The sequence below is a fragment of the Oryctolagus cuniculus genome, chromosome 6, assembly GCF_051225735.1.
Source record: "Oryctolagus cuniculus isolate XC-2025 breed Fujian yellow rabbit chromosome 6, ASM5122573v1, whole genome shotgun sequence".
NCBI lineage: Eukaryota > Metazoa > Chordata > Mammalia > Lagomorpha > Leporidae > Oryctolagus > Oryctolagus cuniculus.
The window spans coordinates 47,250,579-47,272,093 of record NC_142872.1 but is presented as its reverse complement, the minus strand read 5'-3'; the positions used below and the strand labels follow the sequence as shown (position 1 = coordinate 47,272,093).

At 40.1% G+C, this 21,515-nt stretch overlaps 1 protein-coding gene across 19 annotated transcripts in view; it reads left to right on the top strand.

The window, feature by feature from the left end:
- The window catches only part of EBF1 (EBF transcription factor 1), a 411,315-nt gene that overhangs the window by 50,216 nt on the left and 339,584 nt on the right, over positions 1–21,515 (top strand). For 2 of the 19 annotated variants that reach the window (XM_089334998.1, XM_089334996.1), the window contains exon 1: positions 16,868–17,032. The exons of 16 other annotated variants lie outside the window; for them this stretch is intronic. The gene's annotated coding sequence lies outside the window, so the exon portion shown is untranslated. Of the gene's footprint in view, positions 1–16,867; positions 17,033–21,515 lie in introns of those variants that run through there. One more of the 19 variants, XM_089335007.1, reaches the window with a different exon arrangement.

The window sequence follows — 21,515 nt, the reverse complement described above, 5'->3', positions numbered from 1 at the left end:
TGACCCTAAATGTTATTACTCCCCCCACCCATTCCAACCACCAATCCCTTAGTATGTCTCACTGGTTGTCTGAATATTCCAGAGAATTATAAAAAATATACCGTTTGTAGTATGGCTTCAAAAAAATTTTTTTTTTTCTTTTCCAGGATATCCTGTGTCTGTCTTTGGGTGGGTTTTTCCTGGGTTAGTTTGTTAGGAGATGTCTCCTATCCCTTTAAGAGGTAAAACATGAAAAAATGTAAATGTAAGGACTTTTAACACTTCCCCCCTTCCTAACATTCATATAATTGCTGTTAAGCCACATTGAAAACCCTGGGGCCTGGTGTACACCAGGGTAAAGTTACATTTCACAAGCAGAAAATTGACTCACCACTTAGGAAAATTGGCTACCAATTATGTGTCAAAGGCTCTAAAGTCAGACCTGAGGTTTTCTTTTTGCCAGAATGTGGAATTAAAAAGAGCGCAGGCACCCAAGCTTTGTCCCCAGGCTGCGTCCTGGAGCGACTTCTAGCTGAGTTTCCCTTTCACCAGGCAGCTCCTGGCCCTAAGACCAACCAAGGGCCTGGACCAATTAGCAGAAGAACAGAGTCCATTAATACTTAGAAATGAGTTCATGCAAAGATATGTCAGAAACACGCTATGGCATTTGCGAAGAAAGTCGCTTCTGCCGTAGCACAGTCTGAGAGCTGTCTTTGGGGCTCACGGGGCCAAGAGGAGCTGGAGAGAGGAAGGGCTTCTGAAGGGAGCCACAAAAATCAGGGGACATCTGCTGTTTCTGGTGACACGCTGGTCACACTCACACCGCGTGCAGAGCCCATTCTGGAAACTCACTGATCCAGCCTGTTGTAGGAGGAGCCACCTGGGCAGGAGGGAAGATCAGCCCCAGGAGGGAGGATCGCTGGTCCCTGCCAGGGGCAGGAGCCTGAGAAGTGAAGGCAAGAGAGAGAGTAGGAGAAAGACAGACAGACAGACCAGGACAGAGACAGAGCAACGCAGGGAGAGCGAGAGTGAGATTGTGTGTGTGTGGGATGGCCAGACAGACGTGGACAGACTTCTTTTGAACCCCCCACCCCCACCCCACCTCTACCACTCACCGGGGTTTCTCCTGTATCCACGTCCTGGATATACCTCTTCCCTTTATTCAAGGCCTGCTTTCTGTTCTTGTCCGAGTGGTTTATCCTTGATTTTATTTTTAATGCCTTGAAATTAAACCTTATTTAGTGGTTCATTTTCTGCCTCTAGAGGGAGAGAAAGAGAAAGCATCCGGACTGGCCAAATTGAGTGAATTTGCTGGGCTGTGCCAGAGAGAGTTGTTGGGGACAACCAGGATGCCGAATCATACTGGATATTATCCCAAGATAAGCACCCCTCCCTCCCAACAACAGGATGTGATCTGTAATAATTTTAGTGAGAAAAACCATCCTCATTTTGCCTTCTGGGAAATCTTAGGCTAGCTATTTCTGTTTGATTCTAACTGTGGACAATTTCCAGAGTTCTCAAGAACCAACTATCTTAAATCCTCAGTGATTTTGACAGAGAAGACTGTTTTGTCTAAAGGACAGCAATTCTGGGACTGAGTCTCACCCAAAATATCTAATTTCAGTTCAGCTCTGGTTTCTTAACTGGAACAAAGGGGAGAGAGAAGAGTTTAGAGTTTGCAGTATATTTAATACACCTCCAAGTCTCTACTGGGTTAAAAAAATGTGTGTAAGCTTTTCCTTATTTAGCGGTTCAGAACACGTATAAATTTATGTTTTACAAATCAAGACTCAAATATTTTGAGTGGATTATTTTCCCTGTGCCATCCTATATCAAGATCTTTTCTAGTTTTAAGAGTCTCACAGGCTCCCTCAAGTGATGCTTAATTAGAGAAGTCTTCTATACACTAAGTATTTTCTTAAATGTATAATTGATTGTGCACAGAAGGGAGAGTTGCAGGAATGAAAATCATACATCATTTCATTATTAATGGCAATGACTAAATAAAATGCAGACTTTGTCATGCTAATAGATTACTGAATTTTAGTTTAAATCAGAAGCTTTTTTTAATTACTATTTTGGGATCATCTAAGGAAGTTTAAGTAGCATTTAAGATATTGATAAATATATTCTAACATGTTGGGCAAAAGTTGGAAAAAAAAGAGGCAAATCAAATTCTGGAGAACCTACCTGAATTATGTAAAAAATTAGTTTGAGAAGCTATATCCGTTGCCTACCTTTTAGTACCTGTGAAGGAACTGGAGTATTTTTAACTGGACTTTATTCGGAAGGTGTGTGTTTGACACTTGCTGTATATTGTTCCCTCTGTGACATCCCACAGATAGCTTCATAGAACAATCAAAATAGGAAAGTTGCTGAGTGGCCTTCATGATGTTTTTAGTGTGGAATTCATTATCCAGAGTGTAAGAATAGATCATCCAATGCAGGAATGGCTGGTTTTGACCAGACACTGAAGTTCCCCAGAAAGTAGACCTTTGACCGGGATCGGATGCAGGTGGTTTATGTGTCATGTCTTTGGGAAGCAGAAATGAGGGAGAGAGGAGGCAGTGAGAACAGGTAAGGAAAGAAAAACTAGGGCAGTGGGTTGTAAGTGAAGTCACTGCAGAGAGAATAGTTGCTTGATGCAATTGGGCTCTTTCTTCTAAGGGGTAGCATGAAATGTGCCTCTCAGAATTAGATTCCTGAAGGACAAAGGGCTAGAACATTTATCTTCTGGCTTCTGGCCCTCACTGGTTGAGGGTTGTCCCTGAGTGCTTGAATGTGGGCCAGGCAATTCCTCTAGCATTGGCATGAGATGGAAGGAAGCCTTCTTGGGGAGGGGGTGGTCAGGGTGAGCTATGTGGCTGAAATCAGAGGTGGGCCACAGGATTGTGAGTTAAGTGCCAGATGTCTATAACAGAATCTGTATATGCAATTCCATTGGCAAGGGGAGCTTTTGATGTCTGATGGTCCATTTTTTGTGCATTGTTACCTACTCTGTGCTTGGGCATAGTAGGCATTCAGTGATTCTTTCTTTGTTGAGCTTATCAATGAGTAAAAATTCCTTAACAGTAAATATTTAATGAGTGAAATGTATGTCTGGAGACTAGTCTGTCTTTTTCTTGTAAGAGTGTTCATGCTGTCAGACCAGGTGTTGTAATTTTACTTTGGAAAATATGGTGTCTACAAATAGAAAATACGATACCCATTTCCTGACATGTCCTGGAGATACAAAGGTGAAGGAGACATGATCTGAACTTCATATCTTAAGCGTGAAATGTAGATAGTTCTGGGTGGATGACTCCCTAGATGTTGAGCATTTTCCCCTTACTAAGAAGCAAGGATCAGAAAGCAAATTTTGATTTTGAAAGCAGATAGAGTTCCATGAGTTTTCAGAACATTTTAGGGAGGAGATAGTGCTGAGAGAAGGAAATAGCCTTATATGGGGCACGTGGAAACTCTTGGAAAGTGGTTGGGACCAGTGTGCGTGGTAAGAAACATGGGTTGTCTTTCATAGGGAGTCATTTTTACATAAATGGTGATGATGGGGCATTAAGTTGGTGTGGATGAATCAGTGTTCAAACATGAACTCTCAATTCTGCTCCCAAAACTTGGTCATTTTCTTCATATGACTGATTTCTCTGTCCCTTTGGTTACAAAAACAGGGGGATTACCCATGTGGCTGATCTCTCCCTCCACTGCTACAGCTATACCAGAACTCTCTTAACGCTGTCCTCTCTGCACTAGCCCCACTTATACCATCCAACTCATGCAATGACTCCAGTTTGGTGGCTTTGCATCGATTTGGCCTCACTATGGTCCATTCCACAAAGGAGTCAGAGTAGGTTTCTAAGAATTCAATCTGACCATGCCATTCGCTAGCTTAAAACCCATCAGTGATCAGTAAGCCAAATTCCTTACTCATACATTAGACCCATTTCTTACTCATATGCTACATCCATTGTCAGACACATTTCTTCCTCTTTTTGCTTAAACCTAATCCATCCATCGGCTTCTAGCTCCCTTTCCTTCAATTCTCAGAGATATCTTTACTGATTTCCCAATTGGTCTGTTCCCATCACAGGATGCTACAAGCTCCGTGTGTGCAGAGGCTTGGCTGTTCACTGCTTTACTCCTGATGATCAGCACAGTGCAGATACTTGATGCTTTATAAACACCTACTGAATGAATTATTGGATGAAGGGGATTCTAGCTTGTGGCTGTGGGTAGTATGGATCCTGTCCAGTGCTACGCTGAAGCTAGCTGGAATGGGCTCATAAGAGCCAATTGAGTGAGTCTGTTCCCAGCTCTGCTCTATGATGTCTTGTTTGTAGCTTGGGATCATTCACGATGGTAGTGTTTACACCATGGAGATTGGCAACACTACAAATCAAGGCTCCCTCCATCTGCTTTTAGAATACCACTGGTCCTGTCAATCATGATTCCTATCACAGCTTAATTTTCTGAAACATTCTTTTCATACTGAATCTTTGTCATCAGTTTTCTGGAAGGTGGAGACCACATCTTATTGGGCTCCGAGTCATCAACCCATAAGAGAATGTGCTATTCAAATAAGCTTTTATGTAAAAAAGAGACACTGACTAGTAGGTTGGACTCCAGTCATGTTGTGTAGTCTGTCCTACTGACTATGCTGCTTAAGAAAGGGATTTGGAAATGATACTTTAGCCCACTTTGGTCCTGTTTCTTGCCATCATTCCACTTGTGGCTCATGCACATCCTACTTTTGTTAGAGAAGCATATTTTATTAAGCAGGTTTTTTTGTCATCATGGAGAGATTAGCACAATTAAGTGAATAACCAAATTGTACAATAAAAGTAGTTAGGTTTAAAGCAATGCTATTATATAGTATCTGATTTGTGGGAGACAACATTGCTCATATGCTGGTGAGACAGACACACTTCCTACCCTCCAGTATCTATATACTGAGAGATGCAGATGTATGTAAATAGAGAACTAACTTATAGGACATATTAGATGGTGGGATAGAATGTCAGGGGCTACCTATATAGAGACTGATTAATTTTGTGTGGGGCTTAGGGAAAGTGAGAGAGAAGAATCAATGGTGTTTGAGATGGACATGGAGGGATCTAAGGAGAGCTCTTAGGAGTAGAGTCCAGAGGCAAGGAGACCAAGTTAGGAAATTATGGTGATGGGAATGGTCCAGAGATGAAGTCTTGGTCTGCATTGGTGGCAGGAATAAAAAGGAGTAAGCAGGGGCAAAGGGCCAGATTGATTGTAAAGAGGCAAGAGAGAAGACCACCCCTTTTTGTGGTAGGAAGATCGGAGAATGGAAATGATCTAAATATGGGTTCTTAATGCTCATGTTATGTTGACTAACCTTAATAAGACTTTATGACAACTTTATCTCAAGCTGCTGCAGTTTCAATAGAAATTGGATTGTAGGATGCACAATTTGATTTAGTCAAACAGCTTTGGACTTGCATCCTATTTCGTTGTTCCTGAGTTTCATTACTGTCATTGTCTGCAGCCTAATTCCATTTCTATTTGAATCACTCATTAAGGGCCTTAAAATTGTGCATGTAATAAATTCATAGGATACCATATGCAAATAAGAAGTACTCTCACCCCAGTCCTAAATATGTAATATGAGTTTATTAATAAATTTGGGTGTTTCAGATAATTTCCTTCATGCAATGAAATTGTAGCTTCATACTTCTCCTTTTCTTCTTCCTTTAAATACAAGGAGAAAAAAAAACATATTTTGATTTGTAGTCAGAAAGGGGGTGTGTATTGGGGATGATAGCTGAAGGAGAAGAGGGCCTATATATAGCTTCTTCTTTGAATTGTAGCAAAAAAAAAAAAAAAAAAAAAAAAAAAGAGGGTAACTCCCTTGGCTAAGACAAGCCTTCAGATAAGAATTCCTGAGATCTCTGTTTTCTTCATAAAAATTTAAAAATAATAAAAAAAGAAATTACAAGTGATCTGGTTTTGAATGCCAAAAATCTAACCTTTGATGTTGGGTTTTGAAAGTTAAATAATAAACTATGGCTTCTTATTTTTCCCTTTTTAAAGAGAGGACTACTTCATAAAGCCTATCTTACTTTATAAAAAAAAAGAGAAAAACATAAATAAAAGACATTCAAATATTTACAAAGTTATTCAAAGGATTAAATGTATTTGGTAACATCCTAAGCTTATTTCATGTTTTCTCTTTCTTTTGAGTCTGTTTTTTTAGCTCTGGTACATTGAGGATATTTTTTCCCTCTGGTTTTGTTTATAAAAATTAACTAATTCCCTGCGATTCATAAGGAGTTACTTTAGAAATACGCAACTACAAAGAATTGACAGGAAGGTGATAGGGCATGGATGAGATAATATTTTTCACAATAACTAGTTAGCGCTGGGTGTTATTGAATAAATGACAAAAGAATTAGTAATAGGGTCCTAGTTCAACTCCTATATTAAAACTCATACTCGGGCAATATTCCATATGCTGGAAGAATGTAAATTTACCCTAGATTTTTATATTACACGGAGACTCTGGCATCATGCATGTTCACACATTTTTGCTTCTGTATGACTTTAGCTTGGAAAGGAGAGAAATGATTTTTTTTAAGATTTATATATTTGAAAGGCAGAGCTAAGAGAGGAGGAGGCAGAGTGAAAAGAGACAGAGAGGGAGAGAGAGAGAGTCTTCCATCTGCTGGTTCACTCCCCAAATGGCCACAATGGTCGGAGCTGGGCCAATCTGAAGCAAGGATCCAGGGGCTTCTTTTGGGTTTCCCATGCAGGTGCAGGGGCCCAAGGACTTGGGCCATCTTCCAGTGGTTTCCCAGGCTGTAGCAGAGGGCTGGATCAGAAATGGATCAAGCTGGGACTTGAACTGGCGCTTGAATCGGATGCTGGCACTTCAGGTGGCGGCTTTACCTGTTAAGCCGTAGTGCCGGCCCTGGAATGATTCGTTTATTTGATAAAAATGTGATGAATTTCTGAAGGAGTCTGGGTGAGTTCTGTTAGCTTTTCTCTCTTCTGCATTCCAGCAGATGGATCTCTCATGAAACAGACCAACTTTTCTTCATAGTTTTGGTTTAATTATACCAAAATTTAAATATCAAAATAGTTTTTGGTGGATAAAACCAATCAACACCACCATCACAATATCTCCATTAACCTGGGGCTCTTTCAAAGTCCAGTGTTATCCATATTGTAATTCTTTTGTCCGTTAGTAATCAAAGTTGGGCCCAAACAGCCTCCAATAAAATTGTCATAGCTTTTTACTTAGGAAGGATTAAATTTCTCTTAACAAACATCAATGCATATTACATGTAGCTAAATATCCTGGTTAATAATTTTTTCATATGTTGAACACAGAACATCATTTTCAGACCCAATAGTAGTTATGATCAATATGGTTTTATTCAACAATTATGTGTTGTATAAAGCCCCTGAGGAATTGTACAAAGTGGTCTCTTCTCACCTAATGCCACTTTTTTTTTGATTCAGAGGATACCTTGGTGACTTGCTGTGAATTAGGGTCGTAATTATAACTATCATTTATCATTGTACTATGATTGTGCAAGTGCCAGCTAATAGAAGATTCAGAATGATAGAACACAGGATAAATCACATCAGCTTTTTCTACTGTGTTGAGGGGTGGAAGCAGAAGCAGAGCTTGGAGACTAGTATCGTGTCCATCTGTAAATCCTCATGACGTATGAAGTGCCGTGAGACATTTATGGTTTTGTTGCTACCATCAAGACCTTTGGCAGAGTCCTAAACTTATTTTAGTCTCTCCTTCTCTCTCTCTTTTTGCTAGCTATTTCCAGCTGTTTATTTTTATCTTGCTTTGAGATGTTTAAATGAAAGACATAATTTGAGTCAGAATTGTGGTGATTATCAGATCTGGCTAGAATAATAAGACAGTAAGAGCAATTTGGCTTCTCCTGGCTGTGTATTTTGTGCTGAATTACAACAAAGGTAGTTTGGAAGCTGCGGCTCATTCGTTGATTCATAGTGTCTACCTATTATGTGCCAAGCAAAAACTATTATAGATGTTGCATTGGCTTTACAGTCTATTGGAGAGACAGTCACTTAAAGAAATCACTGAAATATGGATGAAATTATAGTTGTATTGGGTGATGAAAGGGTAGGAAGGTGATCCAAGTACATATAGCAGGGAGAAGAACTGGCATATTGAAGGCTGAAAGAGCACGTCCCCAAGGAAGTGATGATCGAATCTCTAACATCGGCATTTTTCACTTAGAGCACACTGTGGCAGAGAAGAAACAGCATGGTTGCTGGAATCAGATGGTCAAGGGTTCCAAGCCGCTAGTGCTTCTTACCAGTTCTGTGACCCTGGACCAAGAATTTCATCTCCTTGAAACTCAGGGTTTTCATCTGTGAAATAGGAAAGGCAACATCTACTTAGGCGGATTGTTTGTGTCGTGGACATATTACATTCTTTACATGCCGGCTTCCAGTGGTTAGTAAGTGCTCAGTAAATATCAGCGGCTATTATTGTTGCATCTGATAAAGTATGAGTTACATAAATCAGACCTTGTGTTTCCCAGAAAAATTTTTTTAAAGAGGCCTTTCCTGACCACATAACTTAAAGCAGCTGTGTAGTAGCTCCCTATCATGACATTCTAATTAACTTTTAGTTTTTTTACTATGAATATTAGATAAAGAGAAAATAATATATATATTGTTTATGCTGTGAAGTCATCCAAAACTGTGAACCCTCTATGTGACTTTAGAACTTAGACTTAAAAATTTAAGATGTCAATAATTATGGCACACTTCTGTGTAGAAGATGGATTTTTTTAAGAAAGCCAGAAAGATGGTAATTACTCATATTTCCAGCTTCAGCACAGTTTTGTGTTGCTGGGGGACCAACCAACAAACATCAAACATACACCCACATACATTCACACAAAGAAAATACTGTCTCCCTGTACCCCCACCTCCTTTGGGAAAGCAGCAATTTGTCTAAACTGGTTTGGAGGAAGTTGATTGTTTCCCAGCTCAATGACATTTAGGAGAATATTTGAATTAGTTGATCATGGTTTTAGGTAAATACATTCTGAAATATGGTCAGCTTTCAGACATGTGGTGCTAGAGGAGTGCCTCTGGGCTAGCAAGCAGGAAGGAGGCTGACTTCGGTCCTGGCTCTGCCTTTGATGGGGCTATGTACCTGAGGCTTCTCTATTTTGCTTTCTGGCCTTCCATTTCCTCCCCTCTAAATTGAATGGATGAAACAACTTCCATGATTCAATGTCCCTCAACTTATGTCTCTATGATCAGTGGTCTTCTCAGATCCAGGTCCTTTTGTGAGCTGAGGAAGCAGGCAAGGGCCAGGCTTCCAGTGAGTAAGAGTCTGCTGGCAGGTGTGTGTCCCTTAATGTCAATATACTGTCTCTGATGGGCTGGCGCCGACAGCAAACTTCTTTGCATGGGAAAAAGCTGTCTTCCAATTACACAGCAGTTTTGTGGTGGCTGAGGGCTATAATGGGAATGCTTTGCAGCCAAAGTACTCTCATTCATAAATTCCACTGTGCCACTCTCTAATTTTTTTCTCTTTTGGATAGATTGGTGTTCTGTGGTTCCCTCCACCGCAGCCAGGCAAGCAAAAGTGAGCAGTTAAATGTTGTCATTGCCTTTGAGTCTCTGCAACACATGGACATGACAGTGTCAATCATAAAAATTTCTGGTGCAGTAAATGAAAATGAACTGACCCTTCCACTATCTTCCAGGGAGTTGTCTTTAAAATGAAATGCAAGAAGCAGCTAAAGATGGGAGTTATTTTGTCTCTAGAGTATGAATATTTCTGGAAATAGATGTTTCATCCTGGTGAAAGACCTCTGTTCATCACACACAGCTAGACGCATATGCTCAGTGTCAACCTCTTTGTGCAGGTGTGAATATCTATGGTAAATTATGGAAATCCAGGCTGCTTTAAACATATTTTCTACAACTGTTTTTGTAACTTTCATTATTCCTGGGTTCCTTTTTTGGAAGTGACTAAGACACAGAAAGAAAATCAAAGTAAATATTGTTCAAAGAAATGAAATATATAAAATAACCACACAGAATCTAAATACAGCATAGACTACTTTAGTATGTATTTATTTTTTAAAACATGAGAAGTATGTTCCCTTAAAGTCAGTGTATCAGTCCCTGTAGCAGTGATCTAAATGATTGATGCTTCATGCAAAACCTGCTCCTCTGAGAATCCATGCCCTGTGTTGCATAGGCATGCATATTGCACAGACCATTAAAAAAGTTAACATTCGCCTTTTGCCACACAGTGTTTATTATATTTTCATGGCAGGAATGAAGAATATTACAATTAGATTTGGCATATGTATAATTTCCAAAATAATATTAGATTATTAAGGCATTGGGATTGGTCAGACTCATTTCAAATGTCCGTGAGTATGTGTGAGAATGGGTACCACATTGTGATGCAGTGAACTGTAGCTGATAACTCTGCCAAGGGTTTGCCTCTGTATTTCCCTTTGAAAAAGATGACTGTTCCTCTGTAGATATGTAGCACAGAATCTGTTTCTAAACAGCTACAATAAAATCTGTTTATTGGTGTCTCTTGTCTACATACAGCCACCTGTCTAAAAGCATAAATTCACATGTATAGGTGGTCTATTCTCTCCTGCATAAGGATATGTCACCCTCATCGGCATCAATGAAAGCTGTGTGCTTACCAGCAGGAGAATAGATTCATATGCTGTGAAAAGGTATGGAATTCTGATTTATAGTCTGTGTTGCTTTTAATGGATATACCTGCAACAGCCACAGAGCTAGAAACTGTAAGGTGTTAAAATAAAACATTTTACGGTGCAATATATTGCCTGCTTGTTAGTTAAAAGCACTACCAGGGAGCACATTTTAGTTAAATTTTGGTTGTGTTAAAAATACATGCAGACTATCTCTGCTTTCTTCTCTTCATCTCTGCTCTCTGCATTTCTCCGAGGATGCATTCGCTGTTTTCAGAAACTCACTGTCTGGTGACCCCAAGGGCACTGAGGGTGGACATTCCGTGTGGCTGGAGACGAAACTAAAATGAAAGATTAAAGCAATTCTGAAAGATTTCAGGATAAGGCCACTGCCAGTTCAGCTTCAGAAGAAGGAAGAGGGAAGGGAAGCTGGTTTCTTGAGTCGCTTGTAATTTGGATCATAGCCGTTTTGGTGGCGGCCTCAATGGATGTAAAATAGATAGGCTTTCAAACCCAGCATGCCAGGGCTCAAAAGCCTTTGCAGGATCGTTTATGAAATATTTAAGTGTTTCCTCTTTTTGCTTCTCACTTGGCCACAGAGACAGCCAGAGAGCAGCATTTTCCAAGCCCAGTGATGTACCACTGTGCAGTTGTCTAGGTTCTTAGGTTTTACCGGCAAGGGTGAGCTTTGTTTTGGCGGATGATCCAGTGCCAAGTGCTCCTCAGGCAGGATTGCCAGCCCCCATGGTTACAATGCAAATGCTGGTGAAGGTACCCAGATTTTTGTCCTTCTGTGGAGTCTTTAATTGAGAAGACATTTGAAAGAAATTCACAGTGTTTTAGAGGTTGGTTAATATTACCTTTGAGCAGAAAACAAATTTAGCCATAAAATATAGGATTACCCCCAGCAAAGCTTTTGTTTTGTTTTGTTTGTCGCCTTTTAGAGGTACTCCAGGAAATACTTTCAGCCTAACCATTTCCATCAGGAGTCTGTGGGCTTTGTGATTAGAAGTGCTGGGTTTACTTATTTGATATTTTATGCTTTATACATTTTTATTCCTTGCCTAATTCTTGCTTGTAGGTGAGCCTGAATCAGACTCAGAGGGACATTTTTTAAGCTATTCTCAATGCACTTGAGGAGGAATAAAAGTATGAATTGGTTTTAGGTTTCATGGTAAAACTGCTTTTAATATTTAAATAATTTTTCTTCTGAAATGGGCAACTTAAAAGAAGAAATAATTTTTCTCCTGAAATGGGCAACTTCAAATAAGAAAGTTCCTTAATAGCCAAGTTACTTTAGCAACCGGCTTTCCTATTTCTTTCCTTCTTAAAATCTGGAATGGCGCTAAAATAAAGTATAATGTAATATTTAAAATAAATATACTTAGGATCTGTGAAAATCCTACTTCACAGCATTTGTAAGGAAATGTAATGCATGCAAAAGTATACAATAGTTTATATAGTAGTTTTATTTTAACTAGTACAATATAACAACTTGACATGCTGTGAAAAATAAATAACTTTTTGAAAATGCATTTTCCAAGTATGAAAGTAATATTGAAAAATGACTGAGGTAATCACTTTTGTATAGATTCTGAAAGTGGAAGAGAGGAAGAATAATTTATGGTTTAATGCATAGAGTTATACAAAGGTGTGAAAGATTTCCTTTTTTGTGGGACCAGGAAGAATGAGCTGCGTCACTTTGCAGAAAGACTGGGAGTAGGGCTGACTTGAGAGCGAATGCTTGCAGGAGGCACAGCAACTCTTTGTTTTGGTTTTGGGTTAGCAGATTGAGTAAATGGATTTCTTTCTTATTCTTTTATATATTAAGAAAAGATTCTTTGGGCTGTTAAATTCCAATTTTCTGAAGGAAGTAAATATTCCATCCAGGGCTTCTCACACATTCAGATAAACAGAGCCCTTTGAAGCATATAGTGTTTATCCTGGGAGGAAATAGCCTCTCCATTTTATAGACAGGGGCCCAGAGCAGAGGCGACTTGCCCAAGGTCCTACAGCTCCTGGGCATCTGAACCAGAATCTCTTTCTACCCTATCCCCTGCCCCTCCTGATGAGAGTTAAGGCGAAGTGTCTGAGATGTCCACAGGAAATTAGGTGCCCAGATGCTAGATCCAGGCAACTTTGAAAGTGTTGCTGATAGTCTTGCTAATGGGTAAGGCAGCCCCAACCTAACCAAATATCATTAGGTCAGTGGCACTGCCAAGGAATGGCTTAGAGCTGAGGTCCTAGCCTTGCTCTCCACAGTCTCTATCCACTGCCGCCTGATCTTCCCAAATAAATATATAATCTAGGTAAATGCTGTTTGCCTGGCTGTGGAACAGCAGCTTTAGCTCCTCTTCTATTGAAATGCTGGAGCCAACATTGCATTCAATTTTAAGTTATTTTGATCCTGAATCCTTTTTATTTTTAATAAAATATCTATTTATTTATTTTAAAGGCAGAGCAAGTGAGTGAGAGAGAGATATCTTCAATCCAAAATCACTCTCCAAATAGCTGCAATGGTGGGATCTGGAACAGGCCAAAGCGAGGAGCTCTCAACTTTGGGTCTCCCACATGGGTGGCAGGGACTCAAATACTTGTTGCCTTCCCAAAGTGCATTAGCAGGAAGCTGGATCAGAAGCAGAGTAGCCATGACTCAAACTGGCATTGTGTTATGGGATGCCTGCATCAAAAGCAGGGTCTTAACCCACTATGTCACAACACTGGCCCCTGATCCTGAATCTTGATGTCTCTATTTGGCACCAGTAGCTAGGCCCACCTTGAGTATATGCATTTAAAGTTATTTTCATTGGCTCTGAAAGTGTGAAATATCTGGGCTGTTACTTAAGTGCTAAGTCGAGAAGGTGGGGCAGGGGGGAGGGTGGATTTCCCTCCTCATTTCCCTCCACTGCTTCCTACAGCTATTTGGCTTTTTGCCATGAGTTTGTAGGCCAGAGGAAGAGAAGGGTGAGGCTACTGTCTGCCATGAGGTTGTTGGGCTGTGTGGGTTAAGGTGAAAAGAACTACTGAGATAAGAAATGCATGGATCATTAATCCTTGAATACTAAAGGATGAGGGACAAAAATCTTCCTTCACAGTGTCACCAGGAACTGTGCAAGTCCTTCAGAAATAGCCTTGGCAGTCAGCTTCTCCTGACCCCCTGCCGCTGTGCATGGGCCTAAGTGAGGACTTTTCTCCAGACACAGTCCTTGCAAAGGTACCCTTGGATTCTTTTTTGTTTTCCAGGAAGATCTGAGAGTGGCTAGTATGTCAGATGGGAAGGTGACCGTGGTCCTCATTGCTAAGAAACTTGAAATATTTAAGAGATGAGCTAATATTCCTATTAGAAATGAAGTGTCTGAGAGTGCCAACCCATTCCTGATGAGATTTAAGTGTGATTCTGAAATCTTGCTTTTCTGATCTCTTACTCCCTTTCTGCTGTCTCTTTTCCTGCATCATAACCTCCAGCCTCTTGCTGTGTACCCAGGAGACCAATACTCTCCACGACTGTAGTCCCTCCTGACCAGGGCAAGGTGATAAGAATCGAATGAAATAGTTTCATGTTCTCCATTACCGGGGGTAGGGCAAGGAGGGACTTCCATTTTAGATCTTTGGAGAAATCAATTCAAACACTGAATTGTTAGTGTTAAAGCTCAATGTTCTCTAATTGCAAGAAAGAGATTTTTGAGAGTGGGTGGTTATCACAGTGTTTTTGAATATACACAAAACTGAGAAGGGAATTAATTTGGAAGATAAATTCTGATTCTCCACCTTCTTCAGACTCCTCACTCATACAATGAGGCTGAAAAATTACTTTTTACCTACTCATATAAAATATTTGGGGTCCTTATTAAATAGTAATGACAGACAAAATATTACGTACAGGACAACTCTTGCCATCCTTATTTATGGATAAAGAGAGAGAAAGGTTGGAGAGACTGATTTTTACAAATTCTGCAGTTAGTAGAAAAACTGCAGTTTGAATTCATGTAGTAGTTTAACTTCAGTGTCTGTGTGCTGAGTGTTCTAGACTTACCTTCTTCAAATATGGTCCCAAAGCCTTTGATTCTGTGATTTGTAACAGCAAATTTCTGTTGATAACTTAAGCTGTGGTATTGTTTAAAACCTAGAGCTACCAGTTGGACTTTCTGACTTGGAATTCTCAGTTTTTTCCTATAGTTTACTTTGGTGTTTTTTTTTTTTTTTTTTTTTATTATTTTTGTTTGTTTGTTTGTTTGCTTGCTTTTTTGCCATTGCTACATAGGAGAGAAATTTTTGGTGATTTGGGAATTTTCCCTCTCTTGTCAGCTTGCAGTTGTTGATAGTCGATGAGCCTTTGGAATTACTGCTTCTCTGATCAAACAATGGTACAAACTCAGCTGACTTGGTTCGCTCTCTGTGTCTCTAATGTTTTCAATGAACCAGTAATGAAATTAGGCCACAATAAATGGACAACACCTATGGCTTCTGGTTTACTTTTGGTTTTCTAGTAAGAAATATCCTCTGTCCTTGATGTTCTCTTGCATCTGTTTTCCAAAGAACTCCATGTTGAGGGAGGGTTTAATGAGTGGTCTTTCTTTTTTATGAGACCAAAAAAATGGGGCTGAGGCCCAGTCCTGAATGGACCAGGTAGACAGGCACCATAGGGTGGAAGGATTATGTGCTCTGCTCTTGGTTTTTATTACCTGCAGCTCTACCGTGAGTCTCAGGGTGGACTGAAATCCTATATTGAGGCCAAAAGTGAAAGGAAAACCAGGACAAAGAAATCTGCAGGGCAAGGGGCGGGGCTTGCTTAGCAAGAGCATTGGAAAACAACAACAATGAAGTAGCTTGTAGCTTGCCGCCTAATATGTGTAAAGCATTGGTACAGGCAAGATGGAGTTAATTCAATAAAATAAATATAAAATACTCTCTCTTCTGTCAGGCCCGCTGGAAGCGGGTCAGGGGTCACTGAGCCGCTTCACTGGAGCACTAATCGATTTGCTGTCAAGGTGGCCTGCTGGGGTTTCAGGCGGGAGAGGAATTGAGAGGCACGCAGGCCCAATTTCCATAATTGCTCACTGCCTTTAGTGTACAACCTTTTATGAAACACAAAAAATATATCATGGAATCGTATTGATTAGCCATTGGACTGAATAATTCACTTAGTATTTATTACCTGACCCCAAGAGGTTAAATAAATCCACTATCTAACTTGGGTTTGTGAGAAATATTACTTATTCATTGAAATGTGGGCTGATTATTACACAATAGACCTGTATCTTTGTTTCTTGATTTTGCAATTAAGATTAACCCTTTTTGCAATCGATGCCAAAAATTAAAAAAGCAACAGAAAGAGAAGGAATAGTTTGAATGTTCCCCAAAAGAAGCCCAATAAAATTACTGCCACTTATCACTCTGAAACAATTTTTTGTGTTGAAATTTTGTCACTTGAATCAAATTTCAAAATGATGCCAAACAAACTTTATGGGTGCCAATGAAATACAGACATAAGCCCGTTTTTCACTATAAACACTACATTTTATAATAACAGACTTATTAATGGTGATGACATCTAAGTCCATTTTTATTACACTATTTTTGAAAAGCTTATCCTGTTACACTAAACATCCATAAATTAGGAGTCCCAGGAAACAAACGGGAATTTGGCGGTGGGTGGATAGGAGAAGACTCTTTCAGTCTTAAGGATGAATTTATCATGGACAGAGGAGTGATATTCATTCTAAAAAAGATAATTTCAAGTAACTTGAAAACATGATGAAATTTAAACTGTAGGGCATTTTATGCATTTGTAAACTTTGGGGCACTCATTAATTATTTACTGGTCAGTGGCATTTGCACATTTCTGCTGCTCCGACTGAGCTGTAAATCTGTTTTGATGTGCTATACATCCCAGTCACAACTACATGACATTCAGATCTAATTATGTTCTCAGTTGCCATGAGCCCTCGCTGTCAAGATACAATCCCTCCTTACCGATAGTCCTCACTTCGAAAAACACGTTTTTAACTTTTGTGTAAAGTCTTTCTTCAGTTTCCTGTCTGCATCCTCCAGCATCTCAAAGCATTGTTTTTGAAGTTTAATGGAATTTGTTGCAGGTCAAGGAAAGGAAGCCAAGTGAAGCTTTTTTTTTTTTTCCCCTCTCCCTTCAATAAAGGAGAAAGGAAAAAAAATCATTTGACTTCAGTGTTCGCTTTGTGTTTGTTGATCATTTAACATTTCTGTATCCAGGATCCAACATGACCATTAACGGTAGGAAAAGCCAGGGCTCTGGCGTTATACTCAGAATCTGCTTTTCCTGTGCTGTGCTGTGCAGTGGAAGGAAGAGGTGACTGCAAGGCCGGGTGCGTGTGTGCCGTTTCCTCAGGCATGTTCAGGTGGACCCACGTCCAGTCTTCCACGTGTCCGCTTCTGTGAATTTGGGCATTTCACTTAAGTTTTATGTTATGTGTTTCTGTGATTTGTTGATGACCAACTTGGAAATTTTCAAGTTAAGGTTTTGATGTTGGGTCTCTATATTTAGTTTGGGGGTGGGGCGGATGTGGGAGGGTGGAGAAGGTAGGGGAGGAAAAGAGAGAGAATAGAATATTTCAATTGTGTGTGTGTGTGTGTGTGTGTATGTATGATATTCCGAGTCTTGCTTTCCTTCCCCTCCCTTTGCTGGTGTGGGGCCTCGGTTAAATGGAGAACACAGTTAACAAAATGACTTGAGAGCTCTTGATAGTCTTTTTTTTTTTTTTTTTTTTTTTTTTTTTTTTTTTTTTTTGACAGGCAGAGTGGATAGTGAGAGAGAGAGAGACAGAGAGAAAGGTCTTCCTTTGCCATTGGTTCACCCTCCAATGGCCGCCGCAGCCGGCACGCTGAAGGCAGGAGCCAGGTGCTTCTTGTGGTCTCCCATGCGGGTGCAGGGCCCAAGCACCTGGGCCATCCTCCACCGCACTCCCGGGCCACAGCAGAGAGCTGGCCTGGAAGAGGGGCAACCAGGACAGAATCCAGCGCCCTGACCGGGACTAGAACCTGGTGTGCTGGCGCCGCAAGGCGGAGGATTAGCCTAGTGAGCCGCGGTGCCAGCTTTGATAGCCTCTTGAGATAATTTGGTTGTAGGCACTGAACGGAGTGCATTCTCTGGTTATACTTATTTCGAGTGCTAATCGTGAATGTTAAATTTTTAAGGAAGCCAATGTCATAATGTAACTCCCAAATAAATATTAGTGAGATGCTTTAAAAGGAGGGAGTGGCTTAAGACAGACAGATGGGCACACTCTGGTGTTTGTTTCTGTAGAATTCTTCTACAATTTAATCTGGGCTGCGTTATGAAGTACAGAGTTGCCCACGGTTAATAATAATAATAGCAATAATAACAATCATGGTCTGTTTTGTGCTGGCTTTCTGTAATAGTCTAAGAAAACTGATTAAGGGCTGACTGAGGACTCAGGGTGTGTCTTGATTTCTAAGCATGACTTTTGAGTGGATGAGGGAAATGGCACTCTATGAAATGAATGTAACAGAAAGAACCTATACTTTGGAATTAGAGGGTCTTGAGTTTGAATCTTGGATACTATTTGTATCTGGGAAAATTTATTATGTGTTTTGTGTACAGTGGGGGATAGGTAGTACTTACCTTTGAAAGATTGTGTACTGAGGCTTCACAATTATAGGAAATAAGTCCGGTGCATAATTAATGTATGAGCAAGTGGTAGTTGTACTATTATTATTATTCAGAATGTTAAACAGAGATATTTGTAACACTCATCTGTGTTGACTGGGTATTTTGGAGCTTCTCTTGGTAAGCTGAAAACAGTCTACAAATACTAGCGCACCCTGGAATGTACAAGGTCACCTCAAAAAGTTTGTGAAAAATGGAATGAAAAGATAATAACCTTATTTTGGTGTAAACAATTTTTGAAATCTCTGCATACTTTTTTCATAATGCATTTCCATGAAGTTTTGAAGTGCTGTTGTAGTCACCAGGTAACCTCAATGGAAAATATAGTTTGACATTTGAAAATAACTTTTTTTTTTTTTGCCTTTAAAAGTCCTTCAAAGAGGGGAGGAGTATGGCAGATTTTCAACTGCACCCGCAAAAGCTGGCAGTTTTGTTTTTCTTTTAACTAAAAGTGGCCAAGATTTCCCAACTGTTCTATTTTTACAGTTTTTAAAAGTTTCATCGCTGGGTCACATTTAGGGCCTGTGTGGGAAAGGGCGATTTCTGCCAGCACTGCTGTAGGATCCCGCTGTGTTGTGGTTTCCATGTATTTTTACATTCCATGCATTGCTGAGCTGTATATAGGAGAACGCTCTAAATCACTGGCACTTTATGCAAGTTTGCGACCTTTTGATTTGGGCTTTAGGGCGAAGGCATTATTTTAAAATTGGAGATGTTGTGCTGTGACTGTGTAGGGGCTTAGCTTTCTTCCTTTGTACCTGGCTCTGCCCTTCACTCCCCAAGTTGAAGTCAAACGTAAACTTCATGTGGCACAGGAAGCATTTGGAACTGCTAGTCAGCAAATGTTAGAGTGGATTGTTGGGTGCACATCTGCATGTTTAGGGCCTTAAAGAAAGCCTGGTTAAGTTGGGGAAGTGAGGAAGGAGTTACTGCTCCCCACAGTTACTGCTCCCCCTTTCTTAAGGACAGGGAGATGTGTTAGTGGATTCTGAACATCTTGTTGGAACATTCTGTGTAATTATAGTCCCTTCCCACCAGGGAGTTCTTTTCTATCCATTTCCATAGCTCGAATCTTGGTTCAGTCCATCCATCTTTTCAATCTCTTTGTCGCCTCCCAGCTGGTCTCATGGGTTCTACTTTCTTCACATTGCACAGTCCCAACTCTAGTCAAAGTCCAATTCTGAATAGGTCACCCTATGATTCACAAACCGTTACTGGAGCCCTCTTCTTCCCAAGCAATGTCTGAATGGTTTGCCTGTGGACTCAAACCACCTTTCTGGCCTTTGAAGAGTAGTCCTTTAATGCCCCCCAGGTTTCTGCAGCACAGACTCCTTCCTTCTCCCCAGACACATGCAGTACTTGTCTGTGGCCAGGTTCCGACTCCCCTCGCTCTCTCTGCTTGGCCGGCTTTCCCTTCTTACTCTCTGCTCAGGCTGAATTCTTCTTCTTTTTTTTAAAGATTTATTTATTTATTTGAAAGAGTTACACAGAGAGAGAAGGAGAGGCAGTGAGAGAGAGGTCTTTCATCTGCTGGTTCACTCCCCAATTGGCCGCAACTGCCAGAGATGTGCTTATCTGAAGCCAGGAGCCAGGAGCTTCTTCTGGGTCTCCCATGTGGGTGCAGGGGCCCAAGGACTTGGGCCATCTTCCACTGCTTTCTCAGGCCATAGTAGAGTACTGGATTGGAAGTGGAGCAGCTAGGACTCAAACCAGTGCCCATATGGGATGCCGGCACTGCAGGCGGCAGCTTTACCCACTATGCCACAGCACTGGCCCCTCAAGCTGAATTCTTAAAGGGCCCATATACACTTGTATACCAGCCTTTCCTCCTGCCCCTCAAGTAGGAATCTCTCTGGTCTCTTTCCTAGTGCTTTATTCATGATTGGATTTCTATTAAAAATGCATCTGTTTTTTCATCACATATTTGTACAGTGTCTTCCATGCCAGCTCCTTTGCTTGATGTTGGGATGCAGAGATTAATAATAATTCAAGGTCTCCTGGCTATCCAGGATTATTTTGTTAAAGTAACTTGTCAAAAAAGTAAATTATAAAAACATTACAGAAAAATTGAATTGACAGAAAAAGGAAAGGAAATTTCCTTTTTTAAAACTTTTATTTAACAAATATAAATTTCCAAAGTACAGCTTATGGATTACATTGCTTTCCGCCCCATAACTTCCCTCCCACCTGCAACCCTCCCATTTCCTGCTCCCTCTCCCATTCCATTCACATCAAGATTCATTTTCAATTCTCTTTATATACAGAAGATCAATTTAGTATATATTAAGTAAAGATTTCAACAGTTTGCACCCACACAGAAACACAAAGTGTAAAGTACTGTTTGAGTATTAGTTATAGCATTAATTCACATTGTACAACACATTAAGGACAGAGATCCTACATGAGAAGTAAGTGCACAGTGATTCCTGTTGTTGACTTAACAAATTGACACTCTTATTTATGGCGACAGTAATCACTCTAGGCTCTTATCATGAGTTGCCAAGGCTATGGAAGCCTTTTGAGTTCGCCAACTCCGATCTAATTTAGACAGGGTCTAAATTACTACTATCCAACTATATTTATCATGTTGCATTTTAATTCATGTACATGTTTTCATTAAAAAAAGTTATAGTGGTAGAACTACAGTTTTTGTGTTCTTTATCTCAAATTCCAATATATGGCTTGTCTTCTACATCCATGGGTTTCACATCTGTGGATTCAGCCAACTGTGAATTGAAAATATCCCCCAAAAATGTGTCTGCCCTGAACATATACAGACTGCTTTCTTGTCATCATTCCCTAAATGATACATTATAGAAACTATTTATATACCATTACATTGTGTTAGGCATTATAAGTAGCAGATTTGAAGTACATGGGAAGACATACATAGGTTCTAAGCAAATACTATGTCATTTTTTATGAAATGCTTTTCCTTTATTTCCTTAACTTTTTAAACAATTACTATTATATTTTAATTTTAAAATATTTTAGCTTTAGCAGATTCAATGTGGTGTGTAGATACAATTCTAAGAACATAATGATATTCCTCCCCCTCCCTCCCTTCCCGCACTCTAGAATCTTGAGCATCCACAGGTTTGGTGTCTGATAGTTGGAAGGGAGAGGGACTGGGACAAATACTCAGGATGACTGTATATATA